This window comes from Sapajus apella, unplaced genomic scaffold, assembly GCF_009761245.1.
Source record: "Sapajus apella isolate SASKATOON/1434 unplaced genomic scaffold, GSC_monkey_1.0 scaffold44, whole genome shotgun sequence".
NCBI lineage: Eukaryota > Metazoa > Chordata > Mammalia > Primates > Cebidae > Sapajus > Sapajus apella.
Genome location: NW_022436984.1, coordinates 20,148,470 through 20,162,932, shown reverse-complemented (window position 1 = coordinate 20,162,932; position 14,463 = coordinate 20,148,470). Strand labels below are relative to the sequence as shown.

Below are 14,463 nucleotides of genomic sequence, written 5' to 3'. Positions count from 1 at the left end.
AAAATACCACTACAAGACTCTTAACAAAAAATAGCACCACCCACCATGTGGCTACCAGAAAATTTAAAAGTAACATATGTGATTCAGGTTATATTTGTATTGAACAGTACTGATGGAGAGCAAAGGCCAGCGAACCAAAGCCTGAAGGCCAAATCTGGCCCACAGCCTGTTTTTGAAGGGATCCCAGCTCAGAAAAGTTTTTATATTTTTACAGGGATTAAAAAAAAATACACACACAAAGAACATTTGACAGAGACCACATGTAGTCTGCAAAGCCTAAAATATTTTGTATCTAGCCCCTTTCAGAAAAAGTTTACTGACCCTAATCTACCTATTTAAGATAAACTACATCACTCTAGACACTAGAAGAGCCACAATCAAGAAATCCAATAATTTAACTCCCTTCTCTATGTTTACAGATTTTGGAGCTATCTAAAGATACTTCTCTGACAAGCAAATTATACCCCAAAAATAACTTTTAGAAAGTGACCTAACCTAAAACCACTCATCTCCTTACATAGATCTTTATAAGTTGTATGAATGAATATGGTATGCAGAAAACATTTGTACTTGCCAGGGTACAAAAGGCAGTTTCTAACACTGAACCCTCGGTTTGGTTTCACAGAGCATGAAATTTAGTGATTTCTCTATTCTTACTCTGGAGCATGTTATCAGATTGCATTGTGACAGAATATTCTAATTTAAAGAAAGGTATTATGCTCCATACTCCATGGAGATAGTTGATTTTCTGGACAGGTGAAATGTGATATGGGCAGCTGTACTATTAGGAAGGAAAAAATATTGACAGTAATTCATAGATTAGTCGACATAAGAATCAGGAAGGCATTTCAACTATCTTGGTATTAACAATGTCAGATTCAAACTTCTTTTGTTTTGCTGAATTTTTAGAAATGTGTTTCAGATAGGGCTGAAACCCTGTGAGATCTAAATGACAACTCTATTACTTTATGGTTTTATATAAAATTATACAGGGGCTAAAAAGTGTTAAATTTCAATTGCATTGATTTTAGAATACAAGTTTATCATCCATTACAATCCCTTACATTTCTACACATGCTTAGCTATTCTTAAAACTATCCAAAACAAATTTCTAAAAAGGTATTCTTTCCCCAAAGGAATAAGTTAAAACTGATTTTATAATGTTTTGGGAAGTTAAATAGCTTTTGTTGAAAAAATAGATTTAACCAGATAAGCTACAAATTAGAACTATGGAAAATTAGGTCAAATTCCCTCACTACATAAATTTACATATATAAAAATGAAATAGTACAGTCAATGGCCCTTGTTAATGCCAAGTAGTATCTATTACAAAATTTACACAAAACAAAATAATTGAAATAGTTCCCAGGAGTTTATTTCAATGGGACTTAACCCATGCTTTGAGAAATAAGTTTAACATGTTTTAAGAATACATTAAGAGAGAACTATTATACTTACATAATTATGACAGTTATATTCTTAAAATATACAGTTAAATTATAACATAGTTATTATATTCTTAATGTTGAATGCCATAAAGAGGAAGAATGTGACAACTCAATTCCTTCCTCTACTATTCAATCTATCTAGACTTCTTAGCCATAACACCTTTCCAACAGAAAGTCCTTCAGTTATAGTAACAAAATTTGTGGCATGTAGGTTGATTAAAAGTATTTCTGTATCAAATTCAGGCACAAGAGGCAGTTTAGGAGACAAGTTTTGATTGATATTTTGGTGGCATTTCAATAATTTTTAGAAAAAGATAATACAACATTTGACAGTAAAACTGACCCAGAATTTCAGGAATGTGTAGCTGTCATAGCTACAGCTTGGTAAAAAGAATTTTAGAATCACCTGGCCTTTTAAAAATGATTTATTTTTAATTGTTATTTAATATTAGGTTGAACCATATAAAATTGCTATTTTGTGGGTAAAAAATGAACATATAATTCAATCTCAGAGTTAAGCTATTATAGTGTACATAATACATTAATACAGTAGACCATGTACACTCAAAAAAAGGTGGAGCCCTCTAATCTGGTATACCCAGACACTTGTGGTTCCCAGCAGTCGAGTTACACTTTTAGTTATGTTAGGTTCCAAACCTGTTCATGCCATTTATATTACTTTAACTTTGTGATTTAATTAAATGTTAATTAGCCTAATGAAATATGGAAGAGTGGGGAATTGGATAAAGTTAAGTGACTCTGAAATACTCAATAAAAGTGAAATACTTATGCTGCTGAATTAGGTATAGGCCAAGAAAATAGTTCAAAGAAATGGAAAAAATATTGCAAAGATCTATAAAGATTCTAAACTAAGAATTCATCTGAAGAGCCTAAATTCTTGTTCTACTTAAAAAACTCAAACTGGAATCTTACATGATATATTATGGGCATAGATTCCCCAATATAGGCAATATGGATCTACAACTAGTAGACCCATTCTGAAAGAAAAGGCCTTGGCTCTTTCAGTAGTGTTTGAACCAAAGCAACTCCATCTTGAATAGGGGCTGGGTAAAATAAGGCTGAAACCTACTGGGCTGCATTCCCAGGAGGTTAGGCATTCTAAGTCACAGGATGAGACAGGAGTTGGCACAAGATACAGGTCACGAAGACCATGCCGATAAAACAGATTGTGGTAAAGAAGCCAGCCCAAACCCACCAAAACTAAGATGACAACCAGAGTGGCCTCTGGTTGTCCTCACTGCTCATTATACGTTGGTTATAATGTATTAGCATGTTAAAAGACACTCCCGTCAGTGCCATGACAGTTTATAAATGCAATGGAAACATCAGGAAGGTACCTTACATGGTCTAAAAAGGGGAGGAACCCTCAGTTCCAGGAATTGTCCACCCCTTTCTGAAAAACTCATGAACAATCCACCCCTTGTTTAGCATATGACCAAGAAATATCAATAGCAGCCATGCTGCTGCTCTGTCTCTGGAGTAACCATTATTTTATTCCTTTGCTTTCTTAATAAACTTGCCTCTCTCTTTTCTATATTGACTCGCCCTTAATTGTTTATTGCGAAGGTCCAAGAACCCTCTCTTGGGGTCTAGATTGAACCCCTTTCCATAACAGCTCCTTAATCAAAAGACTGGCAAATTAACATACAGTTATATTCTTAAAATTAGAATAAACTATTTAAGGTATATATCCCTTCTTATGACTTCTCGCTTCATTAGACTTTATAGACAATTGGTTCTAGCTGAATCAGATAAGAGGTCTTCCTCAACAATCATAATTAAAATTTATAGTAGTGCCAGGATTAAGTAGCAAGCACAAAGTCCTAAAGATAATAGGGAAACATGACCTAGTTTTGGGGTTGAGGAGCAAGGAAGACTTCTCTGAGGAGGTGATATTTCAAAATTTTATCCTGAAGGATAAGAAGAAATGAATCAAGACAATGTTCTACAGGCAGAGGGAATAGCATTCGCAAAGGTCCTAAAGCAGGAATGAGCATGGCATGAACAATGGCTGAAGTTAATACAGCCCAGTGAGTGAGGGGAAACATGTCAAGATGAAGTCGGAGAGGTAGGCCTCATAATCCGTGATAAGAGAACAAGGGTGGATGCTGATATGGCACTGAAGGCTACCACAGGAGTCCAAGTAAGCACCTGACTAGGATGGTGACAGTAGAGATGGCTATGAGATGTTCAGAAGTCAAATCTATAGGATAGAAGATCAACTGAACATGGGAAATGAGGAGAGTTGTATAAAAAAATGACACTAGGAGACTAGCTCAGGCAAATGTAAGAACAGAGATGATGTTTAGAGATAGCAAACACAAAATAAAACTATTTTGTGGGTAAAAATGAACTTAGATCTAAAAAAAAATTAATGGGAAATAATTTAACAACTTGTAATGAATCCAAGAAAGAAAGAATAAAAGACCAATCCGGACAATGTGTGCCCCTTTTTTGGATAAGGCTTCTCTGACATCATAAGAGTAAGAAAAATTTGGCCAAGCACAGTTGCTCATGCTTATAATCCCAACACTTTTGGAGGCTGAGGCAGGAGGATCGTTTGAGCCCAGGAGTTTGAGGCCAGCCTGGGCAACATAGGGAGACCCTGCCTATAAAAAGATTTTCTAAAATAAGCCAGGCAAAGTGGCACGTACCTGTGGTCTCAGCTACTCAGGAGGCTGAGATGGGAGGATCACTGGAACCTGGGAGGCTGAGGCTGCAGTGAGCCAAGACCACACCACTGCATTCCAGGCTAGGTGACAGAGTGAGAAAATGTTTCAAAAAAGAAAGAAAAATAAAAAAGAAAATGTAAACATCTTAAAATTAGTCTTTAGGAGGTTATTTGAGAAGGGTATCAGGAGAGGTAAAGGCAAATAAGGATAACTTTTAATCATGTAAGAAAACAAATGTAAAGAGAAGCATGTCGAACAAAATAATCAACTGGAAACTCCAAATAAGACAGCTTAGTTTTGGTTTTACCAATTAGCATGTAACATACAAATTTAGTTTTCAGTCACAGAAATCAAGAAATCTTTATTTTATTAACAACTGAAATTAAACCTAATCTATCAAAAGCTGAGAAGCTTAAAAGATTTTTAAAACATTCGTTTTAACATTTGCTGAGTACCACATGTGGACAACATGATGATATAGTTCAAGCTCTCAGATGTAAATATTTAAAGTTCTTTCTTTATGCCTATTTACTCTAAATTGACCAAAAATTTAAGCAAACTTTATTTGCCAGATACCAAATGCATAGCAGCTTAGAACCTGCAAATTAGAAGGATTGGGGATGTGGTTATAGAGGAGTAGTACTATGAGTAAATACGCTGTCCAGAGCAAGAGAAGACCAAAGAAACCTTAAAACGTGTAACAGCCCAGGGCCACAGACTACATGGATACATTATGCAAGACGTAAAAAAAGGAAACACATGAAGACATAAAACAAATATTTAAAAGATAAGAGACCAGCTGGGCACAGTGGCTCATACCACTTTGAGAGTCCAAGGCAGGCACATTGCTCAAGAGTTTTGAGACTAGCCTGAGCAACAAGGCAAAACGCTGTTTCTATATACAAAAATTAGGTGGGTGTGGTGGTGTACACCTAGGGTCCCAGCTACTCTGGAGGCTGAGGTGGGAGGATCACTTGAGCCCAGGAGGTCAAGGCTGCATGAACTGTGACTGCATCATTGTACTCCAGCCTGGCCAACAGAGCAAAATCCTGTCTCAAAAAAAAAAAAAAAAAAGGTAAGAGACCACTATGAACAACTATAAGCAAATAAATTTAAAAACTAAAAAGAAATGGCTAGATTTATGGCTAGATTTTTAGAAAAACATAAATTACCAAAGCTGACTCAAGAAGAAATTAAAAATCAATGGCCATTAAAGACTGGATCAGTAATTAAGATCTTTGCTCAAGGAAAACAGCAGCCCATGTGAAGTGTTCTAGGCAGAGGGAACTAATCTATCCAGCAACACTGATGTGTAATCACTGATGGCCAGAGCAAGAGGTCAAAAGAGATCCAACAGCCAGCTCAATAGGGCAAGATAAAGAAATAAAGTCATACAAATTGGAAAAGATAAAATAAAACTTCATTTCTGATGACATGATTGTCTACATAGAAAACCCTAAGGAATCTTAAAAAATGAACAAAAGTAAACTAAGACACAGAGTCACAGGATGCAAGATCAACACACAAAAATCAATCACATAACTACATACCATACTAACAACAAACACGTAGAAACCAAAATTAAAAGAGATGCAACAAAGAATACAACCTTAAAGAAGATAGGCTGATAGGATATTTCTATACTCTAAAAGGAGAAGATTCAAATGGCAGGGTAGAAAACATGCTAGATATCCTAGAGTTACCACTGCCTTGTATTTACTATAGGGAGTGGTGAATCATAAGAATGTGGGTCTACAGTCTACTTCACAACCATATCAGGCCTATCCCTCCTCTCCATCTCCACTGCCCCCTAACAGGTTCAGTCTTCATCATTGGCATGGATGAATCAGGTGCCTAAATCGTCTACATTTCTCCATTCTCCCTTTTGAAACATCCTTCACAATATTGATCCCAGAATTTCAAGCATCAAAGAAAAAAAAAATCAAACGGCTCTATATCTGGCTACTTCCTCTACCCTTTAAAAACTGGAAACAAAAGGTGCAGCAAAACAACAGATAATGGTATTATAATTTAGGAATACTGAGATAATATAGCTGGAATTATGCCATCTGGAGAATGATGGTGATCAAATGGTTGTTTTTACATATACAGAGACTCTTTCTTTAAAAATGGGAATTCTGACTGGCCACTCTTCAATCCTTCTAAAGACTAATACAAAGAAACTCTCAGGAAAATATTATAGTTCAAATGGTTAAAAAGGTAAATAAACAATCAAAAGAGATTTGTGAAGAGTCTTTCATGGGAAATGTTACAGAGGATAAGCAACCTTCTGTCTCTAGCCAGGCCAGTTGTCCTTCCTGTACAAGCAACTCAATTAACTAACCTCAAAGATCTGTGATCTTTCTTTAAATATGAGAATTTTTAAAATAAGCAGAGCATTCCACAAACAAAATCAAATTATTTAAGGTCTCTAACACAGCACAACAGTTAACTACTAATTCTGATTATACTACTCTCCAATTAAATTAAAGTAAAATCCTAATGTATAATACTGTGTTATTTAAATAGTCTCATACTCCATAGCTAGAAATTGATCAGGTACAAATTTATGTTCAATTTGAACAATGTAAGTTTAGTGCTAGCTACAAAAACATGTAATCAAAGCAATACTCTTCCTCTAATACACACTTTCCCTTTCCTGTCTCCCCTAAGAGAACTTCCTACACAGTTTAAGGTATAGTCATTTCCCATAAACACGGCTTAAAATTAAGACTTCTTTTACAGATAAAGAAAAGTAGGTTTAAACAGTCTCAAGGATGAACTGAGCAGTTTAAAGTAGAATTCTCAATATTCTTTGACAAAGATGTAGTGCTTTATTAATATACCCAAAGTTCTTAGACGTTCTCTGAGATCTGAAATGAATTAGCACTTACTATCAACTTAAACAGTTCACATCATAATTGTTTGAAGTGTAGCAGGTAAAAATCCTTTGTTATTGCTTGCAGGTCAGTCCTAGAAATCCACTTAAACGGGATAATCCTACATCTTGTTATATAGTAGACTTTCTAATTTTCACAATAAAATGTAAAATTTTCCAGGGAAAATACTTAGATCTAGTATGGATGAACCACTCCACAACTATTTTCCAAGTACTAAACAGAAATCACAAATATACATAAAATCAGGTAAAAAAAATCTTGATTATTATTTTGAAAGAACTAGTTTGGGAATATCTCACCACCCATACTGATTTTCTGTGCTCTATCTATTATCAAATTACTTCACCAGAAAGATATATATGTGGTTTGTACTATTTTGGCTCCCTACACAAATACTTTACCATAATTACAGCTTAATGTTATGGTCTCAACTTTTAGTTTATCAAATACATGGTCTTGTATTATTCCATGTTCTGTAAAAATGGTATCAAAGGGTTGGGTGCGGTGGCTCATGCCTGTAATCCCAGAACTTTGGGAGGCAGAGGTAGCCGGATCACTTGAGGTCAGGAGTTCGTGACCAGTCGGACCAACGTGGTGAAACCCCAACTCTACTAAAAATACAAAAATTAGCCAGGTCTGGTGGTTCATGCCTGTAATCCCAGCTACTCGGGAGGCTGAGGGAGGAGAATCACTTGAAACCGGGAGGGGGCGGTGGCAGTGAGCTAAGATTTCGCCACTGTGATCTAGCCTGAGCAACAGAGTTAGACTCCTTCTCAAAAAAAAAAAAAAGAAAAAAAGTATCAAAGACATCACCCCTGATAATAAAGACCCCCACAAAACAAATTCCTCTTTGACTTTACTGCCAAGGTTTCTCTTTAAAAAACTGATGTTTCCTTTACACGGAAAATGAGAAAAATATAATCCATTGTGTTTCTCCTTCCTTTTTTCCCTGCTATTACCAATAGAAAATACAAATGGAAGGCCTTTGTTTAAATTTCTGATATATTTGGAGATGCCCCCCCAGTCCTTTGTACAACTCTTACTCAATTATCATTATACAAATGTTCGAGTATACATATGTTTGTCAGAGGCATGTGAACCATCTTGAGTAGGGGTTGGGTAAAATGAGGCTGAGGCCTACTGGGCTGTATTCCCAGACGGCTGAGGCATTCTAAGTCACAGGATGAGACAGAAGGTCAGCACAAAGCACAGGTCATAAAGACCTTGCTGATAAAACAGGCTGCATTAAAGAAGCCAACCAAAACCCAGGAGGCCATGAGTGACTTCTGGTGGTCCTCATGTGTTACACTCCCACCAGCGATAGTTTACAAATGCCATGGCAATGTCAGGAAGTTACCCTATATGGCCTAAAAAGAAGAGGCATGAATAATTTGCCCCTTGTTTAGCATATCATTAAGAAATAACCATAAAAATGGGCAACCAGCAGCTCCCAGGGCTGTTGAAAGGAACAGTCATTCTTTTATTCTTTTACTTTCCTAATAAACTTGTTTTCACTTTATGGACTCACCCTGAACTCTTTCAGGGCGAGATCCAAGAACCTTCGCTTGGGGGTCTGGATCAGGACTCCTTTCCTGTAACATGATGATTATATGTGCATATATATAGTGGGCGGGGGGGGAGGAAGTAAATGAAAAACTTACAAAAAGTTAACAGTCGAGTTTTCTGAAACTAAAAAACTATACTTTGGGGCCTAAAATTGAGTAATCTCAAAAGTTCCCATAAGATGAATGGGTAAGAATTTCAACTAATTATAAAAACATAAACCTAATTTTAAAAGTAGTAAACAGGCCGGGCGTGATGGCTCATTCTTGTAATCCCAGCACTTTGGGAGCCTGAGATTGGCAGATCACAAGGTCAGGAGTTCGAGACCAGCATGGCCAACAGTGAAACCCCATCTCCACTAAAACTACAGTAAGCTGTCATATGTTGAAAATTAATATATGTAATTTATAAGAAAAAGATATGCCAGATGCAGTGGTGTGCACCTCAGCCCAGCTACTAAGAAGGTTGGGGTGGCAGTGGGGGTGTGGAGAGGATGCTTGAGCCCAGGACTTCAAAGTTCAGCATGGGCAACAAAGCAAGACCTGTCTCTATTTAAAAAAGGAAACAAGACAAAGAAAATGGTAAAACACGACACCTCAATTAAAAAACAGCAAAGGATAGCTCCAGAATAATCACAAATCAGATGTATACTTGGCCAATAAATATTGGAATAAAGGTCATTCTTGGAATTTGTCAAAGACATACAAATTAAAATGTGATATAAGATTTATCAACCTGGCAAAATTTGCTTTTATTTCTTTTACATTTTAATGGTACCATCTAGCATGGGTAATGAGAAAGTACTGTTGTCACACACTAATGTGAGAACATAAATCCATATGACATTTCAAAAAGGAAATTGTATATTATGTACCAAAGCTTTAAAACTATGCACGTCTTTCTATTCAAGGTTTCACAATTAGAAACTTATTCCAAGAACATAATCAGGTAAGAATGCAGATTTATATACAGGAAATATTCATCATTGCATTAGTTATATTCAGAAACAACTGGCAATAATCATAATGCTCAGTGAATGGAGGGCGGGTTAAATAAATTGTGGTACTTTTATATGCTGGAATATTAGACACAAAAAACCATGTTTCTGGAGCATTTAATATTCTGGAAATGTTCATGAAATTAAATAAAAATGGTTATAAAATAGTACAAGTAAATAGACCTCAACACACATATATACCACAAATTACAAATATATACATATATATATATAGTTAGGAAATACCACTGTGGTTATCTCTGGATGGTTTCTGATGATTGTAATTTTTTTTCTTTTTAGTACTTTCCAAAATATTAGATTCAATATTTTTAAATGCGATTTAAAAAGGAAAGTAGATCTTGGAGCTGGGTGTGGTGGCTCATGCCTGTAATCCCAGCACTTTGAGATTTGTAAAAATACAAAAATTAGCTGGGCGTAATGGCGTGCATCTGTAATCCCAGCTACTCAGAGGCTGAGGTGAAAGAATTGCTTGAACCTAGGAAGCAGAGGTTGCAGTAAGCTGAGATCATGCCACTACACTCCAGCCTGGGTGGTAGAGTAAGACTCTGTTTCAAAAAAATAAAATAAAAAGGAAGTTGATCTTGAAAAAGATCAATTTAATTTCATATTATAAATTCAAAGATATATTTAAAATGCAGAAGAAATTAATAATGAAATATTTTTAAAACTTTTTAAAGAAAAGATGAAGCAACGGTGAGAACGGAAAGCGACGCAAAGAAATGGTGGGTTAGATGGGTAGAGAACGCAATCAAAGGAGAAAGGAATCGCAAACACAGATCTCTACTCAAGCCAGTGTGACTTTCTCAAACAGTATTGGGAATTAGTGGTAAGTAATACCACTAATGAATTTCAACTCATTTATGAGTCTCTCTTGGTTGCAAGGTTCTAACACTCAGGGTAGACAAATGTAGGTGTGTATGGATGGGGAAGGATCCTGATTAATAGGCATGGATTTGATCAGGAAAACAGGTCAGAAGTCCAAGAACAAAATCAGTAACATGAGTGGGTCTAGGCCTCAAGGATACTGGGACTGGGAATGGGTCTGGTTCCAGGGCTGCCCTAGGAAGCAGCAAGAGGAGCAGCAGGCATTGGCAGCTCTTCATTCTACAACTCTGGTTCTTACTAGGACCCAGCAAATCCCCGGGTATCAGCTTTAGATATGTGATTTGCCTCCAGCCACCAACTGGTATCTCTGCTTCTAGACTCTGTATTCTTCTTCTGCCTTATAGGTACCACTTTCTAATATCTTTTGCTAATTCTTGGTCTATCACAAGCCCCTCCTATCGCTTTCTCTTGATTTTTCAAACTCTGCTTCCAGCCGGGCGCAGTGGCTCATGCCTGTAATCCCAGCACTCTAGGAGGCCAAGGCAGGCGGATCACCTGAGGTCGGGAGTTCAAGACCAGCCTGACCAACATGGTGAAACCCCGTCTTGAAAAAAAAAAACTCTGCTTCCAATACTTAACTGCCAATCTCTGTTTTTTTATGTGAGTTTTCTGATACACATTATGTGTATCCTTACAGTAAGTGGCACTCCACCTTGTCTATCTGGAGTATATACAGACAGAAAATTAAAAGCAAAAGCTGTATTTCTTTAAACAAATATAGCCAATCGTAAGGCCTGTCAGAATGTGATTGGTTAAGCTGATTCCCAAGTGTAAACAAGTTTCTGTGCTAGTCCACCTGGTTAGGCAGTGGCTGACCAATCACTGGTGACTTTAATTTGGATACCCATGCCAGTCCAATCACCTATGACCAGGTAAGGTAAGGTCATTCATGATCTAACGCACAGCTATCTTGGTTTACTCCCTTAGTGAATGTTCTCCTTAGACGTGACTGTAGGAATAGCAGGCACTGAAATTACTCAGTGACAAAATGTAATAACAAGAGGTCTCATCCAGTATTTCATAACTCATGGTCCCTAGAAATCTAGTATACAACATGATATTAAGAAGTATTCTACAAATAAAGGTTTCCATTTGAATAGCTAATACCTTAGTTCTCTGAGAGAGGAGATTCTCCTTGGCATTACTTCCTATTTCCTAAGCTGGTCACAGCTGCATTTTTCAATATTATAAAGTAGAACAGAATACACATATTATGGTATATTGATACAATGGAATAGTATATGCACAATGGATTAGAGAAATGAAAATATACACATGAATACTGACATGTAAACATATGTGTGTAGACATGTATATACAAAAGAGGCAAAACTAAACCATACCAGTTAGGGATGCAGACATTGATGGTAAAAGAGAAAGAAAAAATAATCTTCACAAAAGTAAGAACATGGTTACTTCTGGGGGATGGCATGGGGTGGGGACAGGTAGAGTTTGACTGGCAAAGGGCACACAGCAGGCTTCTGGTACACTGGCAATATTCTATTTCTTAATCTGGGTAGCAAATATGCTTTGTAATTGCTCATTAAACTGTACCTTTATAATGTATTCATTCTTTTATATATGGGTTACATTTTACTACAGAAAAGGAAAATAACCAAAAAGCAGTATACGCAAGAGAGACAACAAAGAAAGCAGAAAGCAGTACTGTACTTGTGCTTGGAAGTACTGGCAAAGTGCTACTAACAACCACCTCAGGCATCCTTCAGTGAAACCCCAATAATAGTCCACTCCTACACAAGACTATTATTTCTCTAATTACATTACCTTTCTATTATTATTCCTGTAAGATATTACATCTTAGGACAATTTACAATCAAATAATAATGGATATAGTCTTCTGCCAAGTTTTTTTCTCTTTGACTTCATATAGTTATATGTATGTTTTGCTATTTACAAAAACAGAGAGTAAGCCACAAATAAAATTTGGCACAGTTGATCCAACTAAATATCCCACCTAAGAAGAACCTGAAGCATCCACTTTTCTACTGGTATGTTACTTCAAATGTTATAAAATTAAACATGTTAAATAATCCAATAATTTACAATATTTAAGAATATATTTCTCCTTGATATGACATTATTCTGCGACAATGTTCATTTTAAGATGTTGTTCTTAAAAGAATCTGAGTTCTTATCCTGATTCTGCGTCTTACTTACTGCTAGCAAGATGCAGCTTATTAGCTTTCTTATTTCTCTGTATGGGAAAAAACTTCAGTTTCCTGGATGTGATTGATGAACTTCATGTATTTAACTAACCTAGTTCCTTCAAGTAAAATGTTCCTCCTAATGGGAAAAAAGTTTTACTTAAAGATTTTTTAACATATACATAGAAGCTATGAGAACATATGTTCCTGCCTTTACATTTATAAATAAGTATTCTCTAGGATCAATTTTTACCTCCTCAAATACAACTGGATGTGTATGGGAAACATACTTCTAGTCCACACATTCAACTCCACTAAAAGCCTAAAAGTCTGTCCCACTCTGGCTATTCTCCATTGGACCTCAAATTAACTATATCTAAAATTAACAATATGTCCCCCCAGGTTTGTACTTGAAATGTCATTTACCAGGTATGTACTTGATTTCTTGGGAAAATCTTAGAGAATCTCATTATTCCCTCCACTAAATGCCACCATATGAAATGTTACCTAGTTCAATAGTTTCTTTTTTCAAGATGTCCCTCCAATGTACCTTTTCTGTCTATTTTCACTGTCAGTAACTTTGTCCAGATTTCTTTCGTCCCATTCTTAGATTTCTACAACACCTTGGTCTCTCCTGTCTTCCTGGACTCATTATACTCAGATTTTGTTTCTTCTAGTAACATTCAACAGTTACAGCATCTTGTGCCTTGCACTCACTCACTACCACCCATAATCAGGCCTTGCTTTATCCAAAGTAATTTCTCTTTACTCTGAAATACCTCTCTTACTATTTTTAACATCTACATCAAGTTCAAATGTCTCCCTGTTGATTTCTCTAAAAGTGTTTACAGTTTAACACAACTTTCAGATCATTTCAAGCATATCAATTTATCTCTACAACTATAAGATTCTAAAGATAAAAAATAGTCATACATTGCTTCTTAAAACCCAAAGCGCATTGGGGAGGGATGGAAATTTACATCCAGATTTTTTTTTTTTTAAGAAATGACAGGTGTCTGAGCCAAGGTACTATCTTGTATTCTGCTGCTTTCATCTTGGCTCAGGTAACTGATTATACCAACAGCTGGTGTGCGAGTTGGCCAGTAAAGCATGACTCACCATTTTGCCAAACTGGCCAAACAATCAGCTTCAATGGGAAAGCTTCTATGAAATTCTGTTTAAACCACTGGATATGCATTCTATGTAAATGCATTAATTATTTGAAAGCTTGACCAGATAATTTTAGTAAAAGAATTTGACTGCTAATTTGGAATTTGGGCTATGTGCCCACTATGATACAGACTCCAAATCAGAATTTTCTAGGCATCTGGCAAATTATAAGCAACAAAGCACCCAATAATAACTATTGTCACCAAACTAACTCCTATCTGATAACAAAAGTCAGGCAGTAGGAATGGAGTTAATTTTTCTTTTTCTTTTCTTTCTTTTTTTTTTGAGACGGAGTTTCACTCATGTTACCCAGGCTGGAGTGCAATGGCGCGATCTCGGCTCACCGCAACCTCCGCCTCCCAGGTTCAGGCAATTCTCCTGCCTCAGCCTCCTGAGTAGCTGGGATTATAGGCACGCACCACCATGCCCAGCTAATGTTTTGTATTTTTAGTAGAGACGGGGTTTCACCATGTTGACCAGGATGGTCTCGATCTCTTGACCTCGTGATCCACCCGCCTCGGCCTCCCAAAGTGCTGGGATTACAGGCTTGAGCCACCGTGCCCGGCCTGGAATGGAGTTAATTTTTCTTACTTTACCCATTAAGAATCCTTTTCTCTTCAA

General features: G+C 36.5%; 1 protein-coding gene across 6 annotated transcripts in view; it reads right to left on the bottom strand.

Annotated features, from left to right (window-relative positions):
- Nucleotides 1-14,463, bottom strand: part of SOCS5 (suppressor of cytokine signaling 5) — a 58,315-nt gene that overhangs the window by 6,023 nt on the left and 37,829 nt on the right. Inside the window, exon 1 of one of the 6 annotated variants that reach the window (XM_032239475.1) lies at nt 9,200-9,886. The exons of the other annotated variants lie outside the window; for them this stretch is intronic. The gene's annotated coding sequence lies outside the window, so the exon portion shown is untranslated. Of the gene's footprint in view, nt 1-9,199; nt 9,887-14,463 lie in introns of those variants that run through there. 6 annotated transcript variants of the gene reach the window in all.